The sequence below is a fragment of the Sminthopsis crassicaudata genome, chromosome 5 (genome assembly GCF_048593235.1).
Source record: "Sminthopsis crassicaudata isolate SCR6 chromosome 5, ASM4859323v1, whole genome shotgun sequence".
Taxonomy (NCBI): Eukaryota; Metazoa; Chordata; class Mammalia; order Dasyuromorphia; family Dasyuridae; genus Sminthopsis; species Sminthopsis crassicaudata.
The window spans coordinates 305,951,855-305,960,677 of record NC_133621.1 but is presented as its reverse complement, the minus strand read 5'-3'; the positions used below and the strand labels follow the sequence as shown (position 1 = coordinate 305,960,677).

General features: G+C 49.3%; 1 long non-coding RNA gene across 1 annotated transcript; it reads left to right on the top strand.

Annotated features, from left to right (window-relative positions):
- The first annotated feature begins 3,864 nt into the window (after positions 1-3,864).
- Positions 3,865-8,266, top strand: LOC141545090 (uncharacterized). Its single transcript, XR_012482877.1, has 3 exons — positions 3,865-4,702; positions 6,268-6,411; positions 7,153-8,266. It is a non-coding gene; the product is annotated as an uncharacterized LOC141545090 (long non-coding RNA).
- Positions 8,267-8,823: the final 557 nt, after the last annotated feature.

Genomic DNA, 8,823 nt, shown 5'->3' with positions numbered 1-8,823 from the left:
TCGCTGTCCCACCTTTATCCTCTGTCCCGGACAGACAGGGCTCCAGATTCTGTGCGTGGTCCATCCCTCCCCCCAACCTGTCAGCTCTCCCCGCCCCCCCCATCCCTGGATGGGCTCAGCCCTCCCCCAATCTGTCAGCTATCAGCTCCCCATATTCTGTGCGCCATCACTTTCCCCCCAAGATTCTGTGGGCTCCCGGGGTCCCCTCCTTCTGTGCATGTTCGGCTTCCCCCACTCCGCCAGGGGAGTGCTGTCGTCCCCCCCTCCAGAAATCCTGGGGGCTGTCAGCCCCCCTCTCGAGACTGTGGGCTGCCAGCCCTCCCGCCATATCCTGTGCACTGTCGCTCCTCCCCCACCAGGAGAATGTGTGTGCTGTAGCACTTTCCCTCCCCCCCCCCCCCATCCCGTGCTGTCTGGGGCAAAAGGGATGGCTGGAAAAGTCCCGGCCTTCCTCAGAGAGAGTGAGCTCTCTGTCTCCCGGGGGCTCCGCGGGGACCAGATGACCCCTCCCTGCCAGGAAGGGAGGCAGATGGGCGTAGAGGGAGCATCTCCAGCCCCTGCTCTGGCTGCATCTGGCCGTCTGGCGCTATACCGTGGAGCTGTTTGTCCCTCTGCCCAGTGCCTCAGCGTCTCGGAACCGCAGGGGGCGTCACAGGTTACCTAGGCCAGCCAGCACCTGCACGAGAACTCCCTGAGTCACCCCCGGCGCCCAGGCTGCGAGCGGCCGGCGCCCATGCCCTCCCGGGCGGCTCGTTCTGTTTGCGAGCGCCAGCTCCCTTTCCAGTTAGATCGTGAAGCCCGAGAGAACGAGGGTTTTTTTAACCTTTATTTGTATCCTCAGTGCTTAGGCCATGTCTGGCACCTAAATGTGTAATCAGCACTGGTTGGTTTGACTTAATTCGACTCCAATTGTTAAAAAGCCTCTTGGTAAATTTCTCCTCTTGCTTCTGATTCTATTCTCGGGGGTCGAGCAGAATGAATTTCTTCCACCAAACAGGCTGGCTATGGGTGCTCTTCCTGGAGCCCATCTCGGCGAAACCTGCTCCTGCTTGGGGAAATGACTTTTCCTCCACTCCCTCCGCCCTTGCCCCTCTTCAGGACTGCCCTTTGTTTCAAGCCAGACCTGCAGTGTGGTGGACATCTGCCCCCTGCCAACCCGCTGATCTTCTAGCCAGAGCTAGACTCATGCTCCTGGAGAAAGTTCTGGCAAAAGCTTTCTCTCTACCCTGGGAGGTTGTAAATTTGTCTCTTAGCTCTGAGCCCCCGGCCCAATTGTGCTCCGGCAAAACACCAATATCCTCCCTCTCTCCCTGTCTCTCTCTCTGTCTCTGTCTCTCTCTGTGCCTCTCTCTCAGTGTGTGTGTGTGTGTGTGTCTCTCTCTCTCCTTTCTCACTTTCTTTCACTCTCACTCTTTCCTTCACACTCTCTCTCAGTGTCTCTCCCTCCCCCTTTTCTCTCTGTCTCTCTCTTTGTCTCTCTATCTCTGTCTCTCTCTCTCTCTGTCTGTCTCTCTCTCTGTCTCTCTGAATCTCTGTCTCTCTCTTCTCTCTCTCTGTCTCTGTCTCTCTGTCTCTTTCTCTCTGTCTCTGTCTCTTTGTCTCTGTCTCTCTCTGTCTCTCTTCTCTCTGTCTCTGTCTTTCTCTATGTCTCTTTCTCTCTCTCTCTCTGTATCTCTCTGTCTCTTTTTCTCTCTCTCTGTCTCTGTATCTCTCTCTCTCTCTCTGTCTCTCTGTCTCTCTCTGTCTCTCTCTCTTTCTCTCTGTCTCTCTGTCTTTCTGTCTCTCTCTCTCTCTGTCTCTGTCTCTCTCTGTCTCTGTCTCTTTCTCTCTGTCTCTCTCTCTGTATCTCTCTGTCTCTTTCTCTCTCTCTCTCTGTATCTCTCTGTCTCTTTTTCTCTCTCTCTCTGTCTCTGTATCTCTCTGTCTCTCTCTCTCTCTGTATCTCTCTGTCTCTTTCTCTCTCTCTGTCTCTCTCTCTGTATCTCTCTGTCTCTTTCTCTCTCTCTGTCTCTCTCTCTCTTTCTCTCTGTCTCTTTCTCTGTCTCTCTCTCTCTGTGTCTCTCTCTCCCCTTCCCATTCCTCCCACCTCTCTGTATGTTGCCTTCAAATAATAATGCACACACTTTAGCAATACAAATAGAAATACTTGTAAACCAAGTTTCAAAGTCATTGGCATGGGATTGTCTCCCAATTAGGGGGGATCATTGCCCCAGGTCTGCTTTGGGGGAGGTTGAAGTTGTCTAGATGCCTCAGCTTCAAGAGATCTATCTCCCCTCCTCTGTCCTAATCTTGATGACTCTGGCTCCCCCCCCCCACTCAAACCCAAGGCATTTATTCGCTCCATGAGAAGAGAGTCCCATACTGATGGGCTTTGCGATACCAGTTACATTCTTTTAATTAATTTGCTAACATAAAACACAAAGTAAATCTTCAGACATAAAATGAATAAACAGGCTTCCAAGAAACAGAACCACATCTCCATGTCTCCACCTCTGTTTTTCTTCCCCAAGGAAACAGGCTCACAACCTCTCAAAAGAGAGGGAGGGGAAGGGGAGAGGGGATGGGGGATTCACCATCTCCTGTCTGTAGCTAAGGTAGATTTCACCAGCTCAATATTTTGGGTTCCAGCATCCAGTGATAGTGACCTCATGGCCGTGGCCATTCTCCATTCATGGAACTTTATCTTCCCTTCTTTATCATTTTCTTCTTCCTTCCCACAAATCACAAGGCTAGGCCAGGGTAAATCTATCAGTCAGAGTTTTACCTTCAACCAGTCCCAAGGTCAGGGCAAAACTCCCCCTGGCAGGAGCCAAAGAGCACACAGGGATCTCTGCACAGCCGGCGTCCATCTCTGGCATCCCGATCTCTGTGGCAATGCCAAAATATGCTCTTAATATGGCCCATGATGGCACTGGGTTTTTGGGTCTGCTATGTCACACTGTTGATTCATGTTGACCTTGCAGTTGAACTGCAGACCTGGACAGTGCCTGGCACATAGTCAGGGCTTGATAAATGCTTCCGGACTGATAAAAACTCCCGGGTTTCTGCTTCTGTCGAGACAGACATTCCTTACTCATAGAAAGTGAGTTCATATATAGCTCTGTCATCCTAGCCGGGAAATCATCCATTAGTGGCTGCATGTGTTTTGACATAAAAGAAGTTTCAAGTATAGGCTCCATCTTGAAAGAGAGCCACAGATAGGAGCATTATATCAGACCAAAGTAAACTATACAGTGATAAATTAAGCATTAACTGATCATAGTTAACTAAATAATAGTGAGAAGAGCAGCAGGACCCTGGGTTATAGGTCATTCAGAAATTAACGAGAGAGAGAGAGAGAGAGAGAGAGAGAGAGAGAGAGAGAGAGAGAGAGAGAGAGAGAGAGAGAGAGAGAGAGAGAAGAGAGACAGAGACAGAGACAGAGAGAGAAGAGACAGAGAGAGACAGAGAGAGACAGAGAGACAGAGAGACAGAGAGACAGAGAGAGACAGAGACAGAGACAGAGAGAAGAGAAAGGAAGAGAGAGAGGGAAGGAGGGAGGGAAAGAGGAAGGGATAGAGGGAGGGAAAGACAGAGTCAGAGAAAAACAGAGAGACAGAGACAGAGAATCAGAGAGACAGAAACAGAGACAGAGAGTTTTGTGAAGGCCCAGACATTCTGGGGTAGAAGCTGGGAGCAGCTGCTGACTCATTGAGTTCATGCAGTCATGGTGGTCTTGAAATGTTTGCAGTTCCCTTTGTGTTCAAGCCCTCCACGGTTCTCACACAAGGAGTATGGGCTCCCCACAAGGAGAATGATGGTATAATAACATATTTTTCTCTCCTAAGGAGAGCAGCCAACAGAGTGTCTCATCTGTCTAAGGAAGGTGTCCACAATGAAGTCTCGCCCTCTTGTGCATGAGTTTTGTCTTCAGCTTTGATCTAAAATATTAATAATGATAATAACAACAATAATAATAGCTGGCATATTTGTGGTCCTTTGAAGTCTTCAAAAGCATAAACAGATTGTCTCATTTGAGCTTCAGAGCTCATTATTGTTTCCATTTTGCAGCTACGGCCCATAAGAGGCAGAAAAGCTGCCTCCATATCCAAGGTCACTTGCCTTTTTTGTAGCAGGGTCAGAATTTGAAGCCCGATCTCTGCAGGCTCCAAAACTGGTCGCTCTCTTTTGGAATTTGTTAAAATAAAGCTGCACTCAACCTGTTGTTGATCCTCTCTAATACACTTGTCCTAGAATATTGGGTTGTATAGTCAATGGCTCCTGCCTCATCCGCCATCGATCGATTATTCCATCAATAAACATTTGCTATTACTATGTGCTAAGTGCCAGCTCCAATTAGACTACAAACTTCTTGAGGGCAGGGACTGGGTTTTTATGCACATATATCATGGAATCCGAATACCATAAGTGCCTAATAAATGTCAGCTGAATTGAATTCAGTTGAAGCAGAAGACTCTAACCACTGAGCCTCACTGCTCAACTGTGAGTTCCAGCTGTATGCCCAGGACCCACCGAGAAAAGATCAGCCTCAGGAGGACTGGCAGAGCTTAGCCAATTCAAAAGTGCCAAGAAGAAGAGCCCAGGTCTGGTTACCGGGCAGCGACTTCCCTCCACTGAGCTCCACGCTTTGCATCATTTACTAAGAAGAGCTTAAGATCTCAGCTCCCCTGGTTCCTGGAGAAGACCTGGAGGGCAGGAGCAGGTAGGGACGGGCACTGTTGGGAATCCAAGCTCAGGGAGGCAGTGTGGTGGAGTGGACAGCTCAGGCTCTGAGTCAGGATGCTTAGGTTTCACATTCCCCAGACAAAGCCCTTCCCTTCTCCGGGTGGGGGGGAGAGGAGTGGATTAGATGATGTCTAGAGTTCCTTCCAGGTCTAGATTCTATGTATTTATTATGAAAGAGAAGGCAAAGTGGCCTAAACCTGAGACGAGGGAATTCAGCTGCACCAGACCCAGCCTGGTCCCCATGCCATCCAGTTTAAGTCTGGGCTGCACCCCACCCTGAGCCTCATGGCTAAACTGACTGCTCTGTCTGAGATGCAACCTGGGCTATCTTTCCATCACAAATTCATCCCATTGTTTAGTGCCCGGCACATAGTAGGTATTTAATAAATGCTTATTGATCAGATGGTACTAGAAAATTGCCTCCCCCAGTACCAGAGAAGGCACCCAGTGCAAGTACTTGGTAGCTGAGCTGCAGGGGACACAGAACTCTTCTGGTTGCCTCCCTACTGGTCTGTGCCCTCCGGGGAGAGACACAAACACACACACAACTGGGCTCCCTGGCCCAATTCAGCCTCCAGTTGGCCCAAAGGCAATGTGGGTTGAACCTCACTAGAAAACAGCTCAAGCTGAGGGCCGTTAAGTGCTTGTGGCCAGCCTATTCACCCCCCACCCCAGGAGTGGTCCCTGCTCTCCCACCTCCCTAAATATCTGAAGTGGATGCTGACCCCTCCCTGGGTGCTTTCCCTGGCCATGGTGCTGACCTGAGAGCAGGAGCCCGGTCGATTGTGGAGACCCACCTCTCCATGGAATAAGACACGCTAACCCTCAGATCTCAGATGTGTCCGACCCTGGCTGACAAATCCTTTCCCCAGGAAGCTCCTTTCCTGGGGTCACCCTTCAGGTGCAGTGCCCGAGCTAGCCGGTGCCTACTTTTGTAAGTCCCCCTCTCTCCCCACTCCAAGCTCTCCTCCTGTTCCTGGAGAAGTGCATGCTGGGAGTAGGGGGATGATGCTAAATCTGGGCAGTCCCTAATAAGTAAGATTTTTACACGTGGAATTTTCATGGGATTTCAAATTAGAAATGCCTGAATCTAGTGCTATCCCCCCACTCATTTTCCTCAGAGGAAGAAATGGAAAAGAAATGAAGAAAAAGTCCCTCTCTCCTTTACCCTATAGTATCTCAGCTGGAGGACTATTCTAGCCACATTTTTTTAGATTCTCACTGACAAATTAGAGCAGGCTGACCAGAACGGTGACAGTTCTGACAAAACATAGGGGGTGCTCCTAACTGTGTGATCCTGGGAACTTAACCCCAATTGCTTTGCCAAAAAGAAAAAAAAATGAAAAAAAAAAGACATAGAGGGTGTTTGAGAAAACTCAGGAGAGAAAGATCTCTTCAGGTCTCTGTCAAGAGTTAGGAAAGAGATCTCTTTAAGTCTCTGTCATGGAAAGGAGGGGGCAGACATATTGTGTTTGGGCCCCAGTGGGGCATGAAGAAAAATTGAGTAAATCCAAGGAACTGCTTTCTAACTCTTCCCTTGAGGTGCAACAATCTGGCTCCTGAGGTAGACCGTTCCTTTTTGAGCAGAACGCTGCCCAGGGATGATAACGAGTGGCTTCCTGTGCAGAAAAGGGCCAGACCTGGGACATCCCCTTGAGCTCCATCGTTGTTATTCCCCAACTGAAGGTGAGGAACGGGGCCAAGAACAGACATCAGTCTCCTGACTTTGTGTTTGGTGAATTCTTTCCATTGCTCACATGATAGGTATCCAAGAAAAACAATTGAATTCAATTGAAATAGGGTAAACATTCCCCCTGACATCATGCTCACACTCTCGCTTTGCTCAGCCAGTTTTGTTTTTAAAAGCAGACTGCTTCCCGGCCCATGGGTAATCCACAGATTAAATGGTTACCAGAAAGGAGCCTAAATTAATCTGGTTTTCCTGGTACTTGTTCCCCTGGCCTGATACTCTACCTCCTACCCCCGAGCCTTTGCAACACACTGTGCCGTCGGCCTGAAATGCTTTCCTTCCTCACTTCTCTCTCAGAATCTCTGGCTCAGTTTCTTTCTAACCCCTCCCACACCTTTAAAATGATTTTACATTAAATGATGATGATGATGGTTCACACTCATATGCTGCTTGCTTATGTGCTAAGTGTTTTACGCTTGGTGATTTCCCTAGGAAGTAGATGCTATTGTCACCCCCATTTTACAGTCAAGACAATTGAGGTACATGGAGGTAAAGTGATTTGCCCAGTCACATAACTAATAAATGACAGAGGCAGGATTTGAATTCAGGTGTTCCTGAATTGTCTATACCACTAATGAGCTTCCAGCAGAAAGGGGGAGAGCCCTGAGCTCTGCCCTGACTTGTTCTATGTCTTGGAGTGTCTGTTCCTCTCAGGGTCTTACTCTTCTCCTCTGCAGAATGGGCAGAATCTCCCTGAACCCCTCCCAGGCTACAGAGATGGGAGGGAGGGGGTTTCACCTCACCACAGGAACCTGATTTGATGAAGCTGGGAACACACCAGGACTTTCCCAATCATGGAAGGAATCTCCGCCAGATTTCTGGGTTCAGAGCCAGGAACGGAGTCAGGTCAGCCGGGCCCCTCCCTGGCCGGTGAGATCATGGTGCATGTTGGGCTTGGAACCCCAGCTGGCTGCCGCTGCTGCCCATGACTCACTCCCGGACCGCCCCAAAGAGCAAAGCCTCCTGGGCCGGGGGCCAAGCACAGCCCCCATCCTCAGTCCAAACCCCATTGTGGTTGGCGGCCATGGAGGCTGCCTGCTCCAGCTCCCAAGGCCCCCAGGCAACGTCTGTCTGGGGAAACCCTTGGTGGTGGGAGATTCCTGCAGCTAGAGACTGGCATTTCCTGGGCAGCAGCATCCTCAGGACCATAGGCCTCGGCCAGAGCGGACCTTAGAAAAGATCCAGGCTCCTCTCCTGTGCTATGAGAGGAGGAGACTGGGGCAGCCCAGAGGGGGACCCGTCAGGTGATTCAAATCCAGCTCCTCTGCTGCTCTACCCAGTGCTCCACACTGCCTGTGACTCACCCTTTTCTTGTGGCTGCCTTTCTCTTCCTTGTGGGTAGCTCAGAAGAAAGGGACTGGGGCCTGAGTCAGAAGGCTTGCTCCGAAACATCGAAAAATCAGAGTGGGGAGGGAATTCCGCATCACAGGGAGCGAGTCCTGAGCACATCAGCCAGGTGGACATGCAGGCTCTGCTTGTAGAACTCCACTAACAGGGAGCTTACTACCTGCCAGGGCAGCCCAAACCACTCTTGGACAACTGTCATCGTTAGGAAGTTATTCCTGATACCAAACGTGCATCTCCCCACAGCTCCTTCCCCCAGCATTCCTTAGGAGCTGGAAAAAGAAATAAAATACTTCTGGTCACATAGCTTATTGCTCATGTGATCCTGAGCAAATCATTGAGTCTATGTTAATTATCTGTAATAATACTTCGCCATCTTCTTCTTTGTGTCATCAGCTCTTTACACAATCCCTGATATACAGTTAATGCTTAATAAATGCCTATCAACCAATTGACTGGTGCCTAAACGGAAAAATATTTTATAAACCTTATAGCTGAGAAGAGGAACTGATTGTCCTTAGCCTTTGGACAATGATAGGAAGATTCCTGAAGTACTAAAAAAACTATTCATTCACCCATCCATCCATCCATCCATCTACCCATCCCTCCATCCATTCATCCATCCATTCACCCATCCATTCATCCATCCATTCACCCATCCATTCCTTCATCCATCTATTCATCCAATTATCCATCCATCCATCCATCCATCCATCCATCCATCCATCCATCCATCCATTTATCCATCTACCCATCCATCCATCCATCCATCCATCCATCCATCCATCCATCCATCCACTTATCCATCTACCCATCCATCCATCCATCCATCCATCCATCCATCCATCCATCCATTTATCCATCTACCCATCCATCCATCCATTCACCCATCCATTCCTTCATCCATCCATCCATCCATCCATCCATCCATCCATTCATTTGTTTTTTCATTCAGCACAAAGTCTGTAAATACCTGCTATTTGTAGGGTCCTTCCTGGAGAAAA